Genomic DNA, 14,515 nt, shown 5'->3' with positions numbered 1-14,515 from the left:
AAGGCTTGTTGTTACTGTATATGGTAACAGACTTAGTGGGGATACACACAGACTCACAGAAACAGATGTACGACATTATGCAGTCAGTGAAAGAGTCAATATTATCCAACTCAGCTGTAAACACCATCCAGTCAGTGATATCAAAACAGTCTTGCAGCATGTTTATAGCCCCAGGAGAGCTGCTCCTGACCCTCTTGGTCTTTGGTTTGAATTTTTTAAGTCTTTGTCTGTACTTAGGAACAAGAAATATGGTGTTGTGGTCAGACTCACCAATTGGGGCTCTGACTAAAGCCTGATACGCCTCCGGTATGGAGGAGTAGCACTGGTCCAGTGTTTTGTCCAGCCTGGTGGGGATGTGGATCTGAGGCTTCTAACTGGGGAGAGCTTTCTGCATGTAGACGTGGTTGAAGTCACCAAGCACCAGAACGACCGAGTCCGGGTTGGAGTTTTCCACGGAGTGAACGTGGTCAGCTAGTTGTTGTGAGGCTGAGGCTGCTGCCGCGCTTGGAGGGATGTAGACTGCACACAGGATGATGGAGGAGATCTCCCTTGGCGAGTAGAAGGGGATACACTTCACAGCAAGATGCTCCAAATCAGGCGAGCAGCCGGACGATAGAGTTTTGGTGTTTGTACACCAATTCTGGTTGATGTAGATACCGACACCGCCGCCGCGCTTCTTCCGTGAATCACTGGTGCGGTCCGCCCGGTGGAACGTGAAGCCCTCCTGTTGTAACGCCGCGTCTGGGATGTTTGCATTCAGCCAAGTTTCTGTCAGGCAAATGGCAGCACAATCCCTGAAATCCCGTTGAGAGAGGATGAGGGAGGTGAGTTCGTCCTTCTTGTTTGCTAACGAGCGAACGTTGGATAGAATGAGGCTCGGCAGGGCTAGTCTGTGACCACGCCGTCTCAGCCGAGCGAGTGCTCCACCTCGCCTACCTCTTTTCCTCGGCCGGTGTTTCGGTCGTCCTCGAGGGAGATTAGGAGGAAAATCCAGAATGGGGGACTGTGAGACCGGCAGATTGTCCCTAATGTGGATAAGTTCGGCTCTGTCGTACCGAATAAGTCCGTTGCACGATTCCAAAAACACACAGAACAGTAAGAAAACAAAACAAACAGAGAGCAATACCGAGTCGCCATAGTACGGCGCCATCTTGCCGTTACTTTGCACATGCGCAAAAAATAAAAAATTAAAAAAAAAATTAAAAAAAAAGAACACTGGAGTAACACTTCCAGCAGTGAAGAAGATGATGATGAAGTCAACACTGGGAACCCTACCACAAGTAAACTGGATGTGGACATTTCAGACTAAAGAAGAGATACAACAGTGCTGTATGCTTGAAAGATAATACATTTAGTTTAATTAATGACTTGGTTATTTTTAAACAAACGTGTTGACATCAAATTTCTGCTTTTTGTTCATGTGCCAAACTACGTTGTGTTTTAGTTGAGGTACTTACTGAATCAGACAGGCCTGTATGTATAGATTCACAGTACAAAGTACTTTATATATGAGAATAAAACTAAACGAAACTGTTAATGCTGTGTGGCCTGACATGATTAAAACTAAATGTGTTCTTGTTGAAATAGATGATGCTGTGTACATAACACCATTGCCAAACTCTTGTGAAAGGGACTAGAACTTGATCAATAAAGTCAAGTCAATGTTTCTGTTGTTGTGTATGTTTTTAAGGTATATAAAGATAATGCTAGTGAACACACATACCATTTACTGTAAACTTTTAAAGTTCAGCACTATATGATCTTGAACATGTAAGTTTCTAACAGGGGTAATACCTCAAAACAAATTATGTAGTGAAAAAACATTTTTATTCTAAGTATATAGTCTTAGTCTTTTCTTTATACTTTTCAGTATAAGCTAAGTATACTTCACTATACTATTCTTAAGTATATGAAATATAGTATATGAAAAGTAAACTACTAGTAGACAGTACTACCTCAATTTTAGTATGAAATAAGTATACTTGTAGCACACTTGAATAAACTTCTTTTTGCGAAGGGACGATATACTAAGTATTAGTACTTTGTGGCAGAAAGAAGTAAAAAGTATATCAAAGTACAAGTATAAGCTTTAGTCTTAAAGTATAAGTGTAAGTCTTAGTATATATATACTTAGTCTTGGACTTTTCTTTATACTTTTCAATATAAGCCAAGTATACTTCTCTATACTATTCTTAAGTATATGAAATATAGTATATAAAAAGTAAACTTCAAGTATACTACCTCAATTTTAGTATAAAATAAGTATACTTGTAGTACACTTGAATAAACTTCTTTTTGCTAAGGGAATACCTGCCTTCGTGAAGGTTATATGGTTTGGTTGAAGCCGTTCTGGAAAAGCTGTGTGATCATTCCAATGCACGTCACGCGACTGGCGTTCCGGTCCCAAACCAAACCAAACCACGAGTGAGGGCTACGGTGCTGGGAAGGGCCACATATCCTCCAAGCCGTTGCGAGTATCGCTTCTCGGCCTTTTGGCTAAGACTGTGATCGCCTTCTTTGGGTGGTGAAATTGATAGCCTTCTGTGGCTTTGATTTTCTCCAACGATATGAGGATATTATTTTGTTTTTTTGTCATTTTGAGTGTTTCAGCTTTTTTGCAGCTGCTAGCTCTGGTAGACAAAGCAACTCATTCTTTTTTTGCTTGTTATTTAACATCACAGCAAAGCGACCAAAACAAAGGTAAGTACTGCTTTACTCTTTTATGTTAGCGATTTCTCTTTTTATTTTGTCTGTTCATTTAGACACGTTTTATCTCTTTTCGTGGTTTTAGTTGTCTTTTAGCTGTCTTTTAATTTGTTTTAGCACTTCTAGCTTGTGGTGCCTCCATCATGTCATCATACACAAACATAAAGACAAAATGGACCTGACGAACTGGAGACCGATCACGCTTTTAAACTTTGACTGTAAGCTTTTTAGCAAACTTTTAGAATCTCGTATGACCATGGTTTTAGAAGATCTGATTCACCCGGATCAAGTCTGTGCCATACCAGGGAGGAGGATCACAGACAGCCTGGTACTGATCCGAGACACCATCTGTTACGCGAGAGACAGAAACATCCGGCTCGTAGTCCTAAATTTAGACTGAGAAAGCCTTTGATCAGGTCTCGCACCAGTACCTTTTCAAGGTACTGCAAAAAATGGGTTTCCCAGAGAGGTTTATAGCTTGGGTGGGACTGCTGTACCGGGATATCAACAGCAGATTTCTAGTAAATGGGCATCTGACAGAAGCAGTCAATATCAACTGCAGTGTCCGTCAGGGTTGTCCGTTATCCGCCCTCCTTTATGTGGTTTGCATAGAACCACTGGCACAGATCTTGAGAAGGGACCAAAGAATCAATGGATTGGGAATCCCAGGAAGCGGAGGACTCACCACCAAGTGCATTTTATACATGGACGACGTAAACATTTTATGCACCGATCTTTTATCCGTGAATAGGACTCTGGACGTGACGGACTGGTTCGGACAAGCCTCTGGGTCAAGACTGAACAGAAACAAGACCCAAGCCCAACTGTATGGACCACGGACACAGACAGAGACGACAGGACTCCCCCTAACTGAGACTCAGACAGACCAAAAAATACTGGGGATAAAATTTGACAGGGAGAGAGGAGGGAAGGCAAATTGGACAGATGTGGTAGGGAAAGTCAGACAAAGACTAGGATTGTGGGGCTTAGAGGACTGACAATGGAAGGAAAGGTTTTAATCATCAAAGCAGTGATTTTACCTTTGCTTTTACTAATCAGTTCTGTTTTTATCCCACCCAGGCAAGTGCTTTTAAATCTTGACCGAGCAATCTTTTATTTCCTGTGGGGGTCAAAGTGGGAAAGATTGAGGAGAGACGACATGAAGAAACCTAAGGAAAAAGGAGGGAAGGGAGTGCCCGACCTGCATCTGGTTCTGGGGAGCAGATACGCACGTGATGTTCTTATCAGTTACTGCTGGGTTATTGCTGTCGTGCGGTGTATGGGACACAATAAATATCTACCTCTTTGGCCTCGTGGCTAAGAGTGGACAACCCTTCTTCTACATTTAAGTTCTTATCACAGAGAGGCTATGGCGGCATCGGCTGCTCGCCAGTCAGCTGATACATCAGGTGGACAAAGCTTGAAGAATTCCTTGAGGTTTGAGTTAAAGGACAAAGAGATACCCATGCCCAACAGAGTTACTTTTGGGAGAGATGTTCTGTTCGATGCTCTGAAACTAAAACCAGAAAACATCTTTTGTCTGCAGCAAAATTCTAAAGATCGGTACTATGAAATTACTTTTCACACAAGTACATGTATGGAGGAAGCATGGGAGTTAGCTGTCCAACAAGGGAGCCCAGCATTGATGCCCTTTCAAGTTTTGTCATTATCTAGAAACAACTTTCGTGAGCTGGTGATACAGGAGATCCATAAAGAACGAGTAGAACGAGAAGAACTACAAGCAATAAGGGGACCGGAGGACGGGACCGGCATGGAGGGGTCTCTAGCAGCTGAGGAGTCGGAAAATGGAAGCAGAAAAGGTGAGCAGCATTTGGATTGGAGAACTGTGACAAGAAAGAAAAAGTCCAAGAAGATAGAAAGTCACCTCCAGTCCTGATATTGCACCCCATAACTTGAATCAGTTCAGCTACCACCTGACATGAGCCTCAGCCCCCAGTTACAAGAGAGTGACTTTGCCGATGAGGAGTCAGCTGACAGCGCTTCCCAGTCCTCCAGAGCCGACACAGTCATCCCCCTCAGTGATGTCCCAGCTGCTTCCCTCAACCAGGAGGCCCCAGAGGGCAGCAGCACAGATGGACCCCCCTTCGTCCCTTTTGCCCAATTCTTTTCCCCCCGGTCCCCCTTTCGTATCTATCCCGATCCAGAGACTGAAATCAGCCGCCGGGCCTGGGTGGCTCGCGGACGCCAGAGGAGGGGTCTTCATGGATCCCTGCGACCAGGAACGTGGGCTGATAGTGACAAAGGCCACCACAGCTAATAGGACAAAAAGATGTAAGGAGTTTGGAACAGGCAAGCGCCCCACTCTTATTGGTACCAGAGCATAGATATACGTAATTTCGTTACATTGTGTTTATGTCGATATTTTATTTATACTTCATTTTTATTTTTGTGTGGGTATTTTGGGTAATAGAACAGACTATACTTATGAAAGACAATGGACTTTAAAATTATTACTCTAAATGTTAGAGGATTACAAAATATAAGTAAGAGAAGGACAGTTTTTTTCTCACTTGGCTACCCTAGATTTCACTATTTGTCTACTCCAGGAAGTTCATTTAAAAGATAAAAACGATATATCTAAGTTCTCAAAAGAATGGGTAAAGGTCCTGGTGGTTGATGTAAACTGGAGAAGAATACAACTGAGAATTATTAATATATATGCAAATACAGACCCTGCAGCCCGCAGGGAGCTCCTGAAATCCTTGGATACTTGTTTCATGACAAACAGATCGGTGTATGTGGCAGGGGATTTAAATATTTCATTGGATAAAGGCGGGAACACAAATTTACTTAAGTCATTGTTACAAAAATATAATTTGGTAGACTCTTACAGGTTGGTTAACAAAAAAGATACAGGCTTTACCTGGGAGAATAGTAGTGGAGCTAAGAGTAGAATTGATTATGTGTTTATTCCACAGGGTACCAAAGTTTCCTTGGTTCAGGCATTTCCAGTTGGTTATTCAGACCACGTTTTTCTTTTAGTGTCACTGGAACTACACACACCCAAATATGGGAAAGGATACTGGAAAATGAACAATGAAGTTCTGCAGGAAAAAGAATTTAAAGATACCTTTTATTTATTTTTCAATAGATGTGTGGAATTAAAAGATTGGTATCAATACTAAAGTTAACACATCTGGGCTGTAACAAGGAAGCAGTGATGAAGTGAAAACTTTCAAATTGTTCTCTGCACTGAAGAGAAGTCCTGTTCGTCCAGCTCTTCATCTCATGTTGAACATCACTGCAGCCTGTCTGGATCACTTTACACAGACATGTAAATAGTTATTCTTAATATAACTCTTATCACAGTGCAACAGGGCATCATTTATTTAAGGACATTTTTTATATTACTATATATTAATATTTTATTGTAACAGAACACAGCTCAACACTTTATATCAAACCGAACCAATTGTCATTAACGTTGTTACCGTAACGTTGATGGTATGGAAAAAGTAATGTCAAATAAACGTTTCCCACTTTACGTGGTAGAATAATATTTTCCAATTTCACACAGATGCACTTTATTTAAAAGTATCATCCCTCTAAATTCTAAAACTTGAATATTACGTTTTAACTTTGGTGCCGGTTTGATAACCATGACAACTCCCGCTAGCCTCCGGTTAGCCTCGCTAACACACCGGAGCTATGCCCAAAGGCTACCCTAAGGCAGCACATTTCTGAGTTTGCAGCGCGTTTTTGAGGTTGCAGCGCGTTTCTATACTTGCAGCGCATTTCTATACTTGCAGAGCGTCCACAGCTGGTTGACTGTCCCAGACAAGGTTAGAGGGAGAGTGTGTTCCCAGATGTGGTATTCCTTGACTCTGCGTATTGCTCTTTCCACAAGGATTCGAAGTCGGGCAATTGCTTGTGTTTTTAGAGCATCCTCTTTGGTGAACTGTGCTGTGGTTAGAGATGAAATGAGTTAATTTCTATTATTTCAGTGAGTCCCGCAGTGCTTTTTAAACATTTGTCTGCACATCATATAGATTATCATTTTGGTCACAGTTTTAATATGAAATGTTAAATCTGAAATTTCATGCCTACCTGTCAACTTGAAGGGTGGTATAATCAGCGTTGCCCCACGGTCAGCTAGCAGCTTCTCGATGGTGGAACCCTTGTCTGCCATGCAGCCATCTCCTGGCTCCAGTAAGTCAAGCAGTCCACTTCGTGCAGTCAGCTCTCGTCATGGAGCCAGTGAAGAGACTTGACACAAAAGTCACAGCACTACATGGGGCAATCCCAATTAAGCCCTTCAAGGTTGTCGTGTTTTTGTACGATAAGAAAACCTCTGACTGGAGAATGAGGGATGATGGATTCTGGCATCGCACCTCAGTGCAGTCGACGATTACCCGAACATCTGGACTGTTCTGCACAAATTTGCTTGGCATGGTGTTCTTGACTTGCTGTTTACTCATCCAGATGGGAAGGGAGCCAAGGAGACAGTGGACACACTGACCTGAAACATGTCGGCCAGCACCTTCTCTTGCAGGCCTGCAGCAACTCGGCAGCAGAAAAGAAAAAACTCATCGAACAGTTGCAGTCTACACGTTGGACTGGGAGAAATGGGTTCAAATGTTTGTCCCTTTTTCTGAGCTTTCAACCAATAAACCACCATGGAGGCAGATGGTTGAATAGCCTCCCAGAAATCACAAAAAACGTCTCTTGATGTAAATCTTGTGTAAAAAAGGATGTCCTTGTCTGAGACACAAAATTGGTGAAAATGCACTTGACCCACTTTCAGCTGTGACAGCTCTGTTGTCAGCTCCTTGATTTCTTCTTCCAATTGCTGTATGCGTGCATCAGCAGCATCCAGTGCACCTGTATGAGATGAGAGAAAAAATTAAAACATCTGACCCAGATTTTGCCTGTGACTTGCATACTTGAAGTAGTTAGGACTGCATAATATTCCTCTGTATTGCTGTTCACGGTCCTGAAAAGAAGTCACACAAGTCTGTGTGATAAAAACTCGGGGACGTAGGCCAACATTTCAGAACACTGGCAAACACTGACATACCTGGTTTAGGAGCAGAACCGTAATCATGTTCTGTCATCACCACCGAAGCTGCAATCTCCTCCGTCACCTCTTCCTCACATGGCAGGGGCTGCTCCAGAGGAAGGGCTGGACAAACGTCATGGCCTAAGCGAGTTGATGCTCTTGGATAAGCAGACTCCCTTCTTGGCAGTCCCCAGTTGTTCCACTGGAAACGGGAGGGCACGGACCCGATTTTCATTTCAGCAATTTTTCACGCTTGATGCGACCACGGTTGGGAAATTTAGCCACATCAGCTAACACTAGCCTGCTAGCACTACCTGTAACGTTACTGTAATCTGATACACTAAAGCGCCAGCTACAAACAAACGTGCTACCTTGTTTTATTCTAAAGTTTGGCCCTTCATCCCGGCGAACCGCTTTAATCCACTTCTTCCTTAGACTCAAGTCAGTCGGGAATCCGTGAAAACTTAAGTAGGGTTGGCGCTGTTTGATCGATTTACAAAGTGGAACAGAGCAGTGACATCGTGCCTTCGTTTCAGCCATTGTCGAACTGCGCCGGAAGTGGTCATGCACAAAGTTGACAAATCCCGCCCACGACACCCAGAAGCATGATAATCCCCCATATTTACCTACTCAAGTGCCTCTTCAAATTTTGGGATTTGAGATTCAAAAGTCTGCTTTTTGCCCTTGTGTGTGTATCACCACTAGTAGTCCACTACTATTACTACTACCTGAGTAGAGTGAGTAGTGTGATGAATTCTTACCTAGTCCAAACTAATCTGCTGAGCTGCCAGCGTCCCATGTGAGCAGGTACCATGGCTGGTGGCCTTTGGGTGGTGAAATTGATAGTTTTGTGTGGCTTTGATTTTCTCCAACATCAGGAGGATATTATTCTGTTTCTTTGTCATCTTAAGTATTTCAGTTCGTTTCCAGCTTTCACTCTGCTGCTTTGCTAAGTGAGTTTTGGACCCAATATGAAAATGTGAAATCCCAGTTCTTGGTTTTAAGTTGGAGAAACTGACTGATAATACCCTAAAACGGTTATTGTCAGAATGTTCAATGAAACGGTGAATGCCGAGGACATTTGTTCATGGCTGGGAAGATTTTACATTGTAAAAGGCCAGGCTACCAAGGTTAAAGATGAGGATGGCATCTGGAACTGTGCCTGGAGGGTCCCCATCCAACAATGGCAAGACCCCCAGGGCTTCCACGGCCTGAAACATCTACCGTCCATGATAGTCCTTGGTGAAAACAGAGGCTACATTCACTACCAGGGACAGCCCAAGCTCTGCCGCAAGTGTGGTGAACATGGACACCTGGTAGAGGCATGTGATAAAATGGTCTGTGGGAAATGTAGAGAAATTGGGCATAGCTCCATTCACAAGAGATTAACTGCTTGTTTTAGTTCAAAATGCCTTTTATATTTGTCTTAGTCTTTTAAAATGTCAAACCCGTTTGTTTTAATACTCATGGCAATCACCTTCTCAACTATAAATGTGAGAAGCGTGAAGTCGAGAGTTAGAGCACAGAGTGTTTTATCTTTTCTCAGTTCTTTTAAGTCAGATGTGTTCTTATTACAAGAATGCAGTATGCCATATCTGAAACAATACAAGCAATGGGAGGACATATGGCCACACAAGTCAATATGGAGTGGATCAAATGAAAATAAAAATTATGGAGTAGCCATTTTAATCAACAATCCTGACATTCTGGGGAAGGACAGCAAAGTGAGAGACGGTGAGACGGTAGGGCGCTTTTAGCCCATTTGACTTTTATGGGACAGGATTTTAACCTTCTTAACATCTATGGTTTTAACGACTGTGGCGAGGTGTGGTCGGGGGAGTTATGGAGGAGTCTGTGTATAGTTATACTATCACTGAAAATGGTCACCGACAACGCCACCTGGGGAATTTCGCCCCAGGAAGTAGTTTTAAATCCCAGCCACCTGAAGGACACACGGGTTCGTTTGCTCCAGGCAAGAGACACAGTTCACTTATGAGGGGAAATATATATATACTTTATTACAAAAGGGTCTAAAACACACAGTAAAAACACCATTCACACAAGGGAAACTAATGGGGAAGAATGGGTGCTGAGGCTTACCGGTGTTGGAACTAGGGGCTGGGGCGGAGACACCCAACTAAAACAATAAACACCCAGACACTCGTGCCAGTCGCCACACATGCACACACAAAGGCAGTGAAACCCAGGACCAAAGGAAGCACAGCACACCAAACGGGGGGGGGGGGGATCCACCACCAGACCACCAACGCCACCACCGGACCTCAGCAACTAAAGAAGAAAACAGGGGAATTAGTGGGGTTGCACTAACACACAAACAAAAGAAAACATCCAAACTCTAACCAAACAGGCAATTGGCAAAACAATATCCATCAATAAACAAAACAAAAACACAAACAGCCAATTGCCAGGTCTAGAAAATAATAATGAAAAATAATAAAAAGGAATCCACCAAACTGAATATTGAAATAAAGAAAAATAACAAGTCCAATAACAGGCAAAATAAACTAAGTAAACTATAAAAAGAACATAAAGGGGAGTAAACCCCACTACTCAGTCAACCGTTAAATGTAACCCCCCTTAATGCATGAAACAATATATGCCCGAGCCGCCCAACGGGCGGCTAAGCACCAGGGGAGACAATATAAAAACTGCGAAAACGATGCAACGCATAAAGCGAAGCATCAAATTACTAATAGGACAGCAGCGAAGCAAAACAGCAGCGGTCCCCCGTAGCTGGTAGCAATGTATAGCGTGCTTAGCGTCACGTGGCCCTGTCGGCTGATGCTGACGTCACCCGCGCACCGTTGACCACGAGGATCTGGGGACCCAATGAATCAATTAATAATAACTAGTATTGATGTGCCAGAGTGGAAAAGGTAAAGGGGCTACGTACCAGTTAGCAGGGTTGGCTAGTCATAACACATCACGGGGGAGACAAGAGAGTGATGCACAGCTACAGCGTCTACCTGTGATCATATAATAATTAGCTGTGCTAACTAGCAGCATTCGACCGTGCAGAGAGAGAGAGGAAGACGCTCACCACCGAAGGCAATTCAGGCAGCACACACACAGGAGCACAGGAGGCACCCAATTAGATGCTCTGCCCGAGGCGGAAGTTCCGAACCGGAAATGACACACCCAGTCGGGGAGCAAAGAGAGAGAGCTGGCGGCGTGGGAGATCACCCCTTTTATAGGTCTGTGCGCCCCCTAGTGATTGGCTGTATGGATGTCAATGAAAACCCACCAATCTCTATACTGCTACACGACAAAAACAACAGGTATGACCTTTTAGAAGACTTGCAGTCCCACATGCTAGGCCCAAAACCATTGATTGTAGGGAGTGGGGAGTAGGGAGTTTTATGAAGGACGATATGTGACGACTTTAGACTACAGGACTGTTTTAAAAACATGCATCCAAGCGAGGAGGGCTTCACCTGGTTCAGTGGTGATGGCACCAGAGCCTCTCGCATAGATTATCTATTTACCAGAGACTGCCCACCAACTGATGCTATATTGACTCCTCTTTTTCTCTGATCACCAAATGCTATCTTGCACACTATCACTCACCTCGGGTGTGACACCAGGAAGTAGTCTGTGGAAGCTCAATTGCTCCCTCCTGGAAGATCAAGACCTACTTAGTCAGTATAGGGAGCAATACAAAGAGTGGCAAGACCCTTCAGGACTCATACAACACACGTGCACACTGGTGGGAAATGGTAAAAGGGAGGACCCAGACTTTTTTTAGACAAGCCGGGAAAAGGAAAACAGACACATGATTGGACTGCAAAAGCGACTACGTACAACGCTATTTTAAACTAAATAAGTGTTACGACCCGGCTCGAGAGGCGCAACATAAAGTGGAGACAAATGACGGAGTTAGAAAAATAAGGGTTTATTTAATTTAAAACAAAGACAAAAAGACACCAGGTCTGACATACCAAGCCTCAGCAGCTGAAGTGATCCTCCCAGGCTTCTTCAACAAGGCCCTTTATTCAGTCTTCTCAGGTGTGGCTGGTTAAGGTAATTAAGCACAAGTCAAAGACTTGCACAGCCAATGGAGGAAGCAGAGGGGCGTAACACCCTGAAAATGAACAAAGCCCCTCTGCGATCATGCCCCCATCTTCCCAGGCATGCAAAAATTGATGCCTTTGAACATGACACAACATTGACACCAGGTACAAAACATGTGGCCCACACAACGTAGAGAACAGCCACAAACCAAATGATTACTTAAACCAAGTTACTATCTTGGACAAAGGTTAGCAACAAGTAATCGCAACACAGTGAACTGTCCTCACCACAGCCTAATGGTCACACACATGCAAATTACAAAGTCAATGAAGCCAAGTGACCGAACACATGGAAAAGTCACACCCACAACAAATGTGGCACCACACCACACATAGTTACTGCCTTCACCCAGCTAGTAACATCACAATGGTAGCCACCAAAATTGGGCCGACTTCCCTACAAAACTAAAGGTCACACACAAAACAAAGCACCTGTTTTTGCTGATGTTCGCACAGTGGGCATGGTCACACATAATTCCTCCCGTCAGCTCATCCAAAATATCACCATCCTGACAAAGAACACTGTAAAAATGAAGACCACTGTATTCTACCACATACCACCACATTAGAGGTTCTTGCTCTCAGTTAACCCATTCTAGAACTTACCTGGTTTCCTCTCTACCCAACAGGCTGAAATTCTAAATAACTAGACCTCAGCTAGTCTTCGTCGGCTTTCCCGGGCACGCCAGGGGCCACCCCAGGGTTACCGCACAAAAAAATAATAAAGTGGTGATGGTCACACCAACACCCGGAGGCTTTCTATACCAGGCAAGTTCTAAAACATTTAAATTCACCTCACGTGGCAACATTAGCTTGACTCTACTAACGTCCAAGAAAAAAAAAAGAACTGCACACGAGGCTTCAAATAACCCCAATTCTCACCCTAAGGAAAAAGGAACTCTGGCATTCAGTCTCCACGAAAAAGGTCCAAAAATGATCCCGGATTAGCCCCCATTTATGTTACGACCCGGCTCGAGAGGCGCAACATAAAGTGGAGACAAATGAGTTAGAAAAATAAGGGTTTATTTAATTTAAAACAAAGACAAAAAGACACCAGGTCTGACATAGCGAGCCTCAGCAGCTGAAGTGATCCTCCCAGGCTTCTTCAACAAGGCCCTTTATTCAGTCTTCTCAGGTGTGGCTGGTTAATATAATTAAGCACAAGCCAAAGACTTGCACAGCCAATGGAGGAAGCAGAGGGGCGTAACAATAAGTATGGGCTTAATTTTAATGAAGAAATAAAGCAAACAAAAACTGAAATGTCAGTCTTGGCAGAAATTAAAAGTAAAGGAATTATTCTTAGGAGCAGAGAACAGGAAATAGAAGGAGAAAAATGTACACGTTATTTTTTCAAAAACTTAATGAATAGAGGGGGGAATTTTTTAAAACTAAGAAAAGAAAATGGCGACCTAGCAATAACCCCAGATGAAACCCAACAAGTGGTTTTAAACTTCTATGAAAACCTGTATAAAGAAAAACCTGTAAAGACGGACGTAATGACTAGTGATGGGTAGATGAGGCCTCGTGAAGCGTTGCAGCACATTACCCAAACGGTCTCGATACTATGTCACTGTTACTCAATACGGACACCTGCTGGACCGTAAACATTATTGCAGGCAATCTAGTTGAGAGACTCCACTGACATACTGACTGAATGAGTATATACACAATATCATTTGTTATTACGAGCAACGAAGTGCAGGGGCCAAGGACCCTATTGTTTTCGTACTGTTTCTTTTTATTATTATTATTTTTCAGGAACTTTGGAAAATCCTACGCATGCCTAAACATGCACGAAAAGTCCTGAAAATTTGCAGAAAGATCCGTTTGCCCGAAAATTGTTAGTGTATATGGGCCACAAGCATGGGCGTGGCAAAATGGCTCAGTAGCGCCACCTACGGACCTTCTACGGACCAGCCCCTGAAGCCCGTTGCGTCTAAAAATCTGGAATTATGTCACTTATATGTAACATCCCAGGACGCATAAAAAAGTCTCTTGCAGCCATATTCTAAACCCAACAGCAAGTCTACTATTTTGATTAAAAGTGTGAATATTGGACAAAAACAGCGCTTCTTAGAGTTTGTAAATGAGGTATTAAATCTTATCAGATTGACTTCAAAACTATGGAATTAGGTAGTTGGAATCTCGATGAACAAAAACTAAACTAGGCGCATATACTTTTCGTCGAAGTGGCGTGGGTCTGCTGGCCCCTGAAAGTTTTTTTGACGCGCCATGAAACAGGAAGTTGCATTAAACGTGCTTTAATTCAGTCCAAATTCAGTCCAAAGTGCATGAAACTTTACAGTATTGTTACTGGTCCCTAACTGAACACATCCATATGTCAATATTCATACAATTATTGTAGCGCCACCTATTGTGGGCAGGAAATGTCCTGTGAACAGGAAATTTATCTTGGGTCTGTTGTATGAGCTGCTGTTCCTGTCAGGATGATTTTTATTGTCTTCAGATGTTATCGCGACATACTTATGATCTTCATGATCACTCCCTGCGAAGATTGTGAGTTTTCGTTAAATTTTGGCCAGTGATGGTAGTGAAAGTAAAATTTGTCACCGTCTCACTGATTCTATCATCAGTGCACATGTAGTTCGCTACTTTGTCCAGCAGATGGAGCCAAAGTATTTCTCTCTGCTGGCTGAATGTCAGTGTGTTTTTGTGTGTTGGTTAAACTTCTAATGAT

Source organism: Chelon labrosus (assembly GCF_963514085.1).
Source record: "Chelon labrosus genome assembly, chromosome: 18".
NCBI lineage: Eukaryota > Metazoa > Chordata > Actinopteri > Mugiliformes > Mugilidae > Chelon > Chelon labrosus.
The sequence above is the reverse complement of the archived record's forward strand: the minus strand, read 5'-3'. Positions refer to the sequence as shown.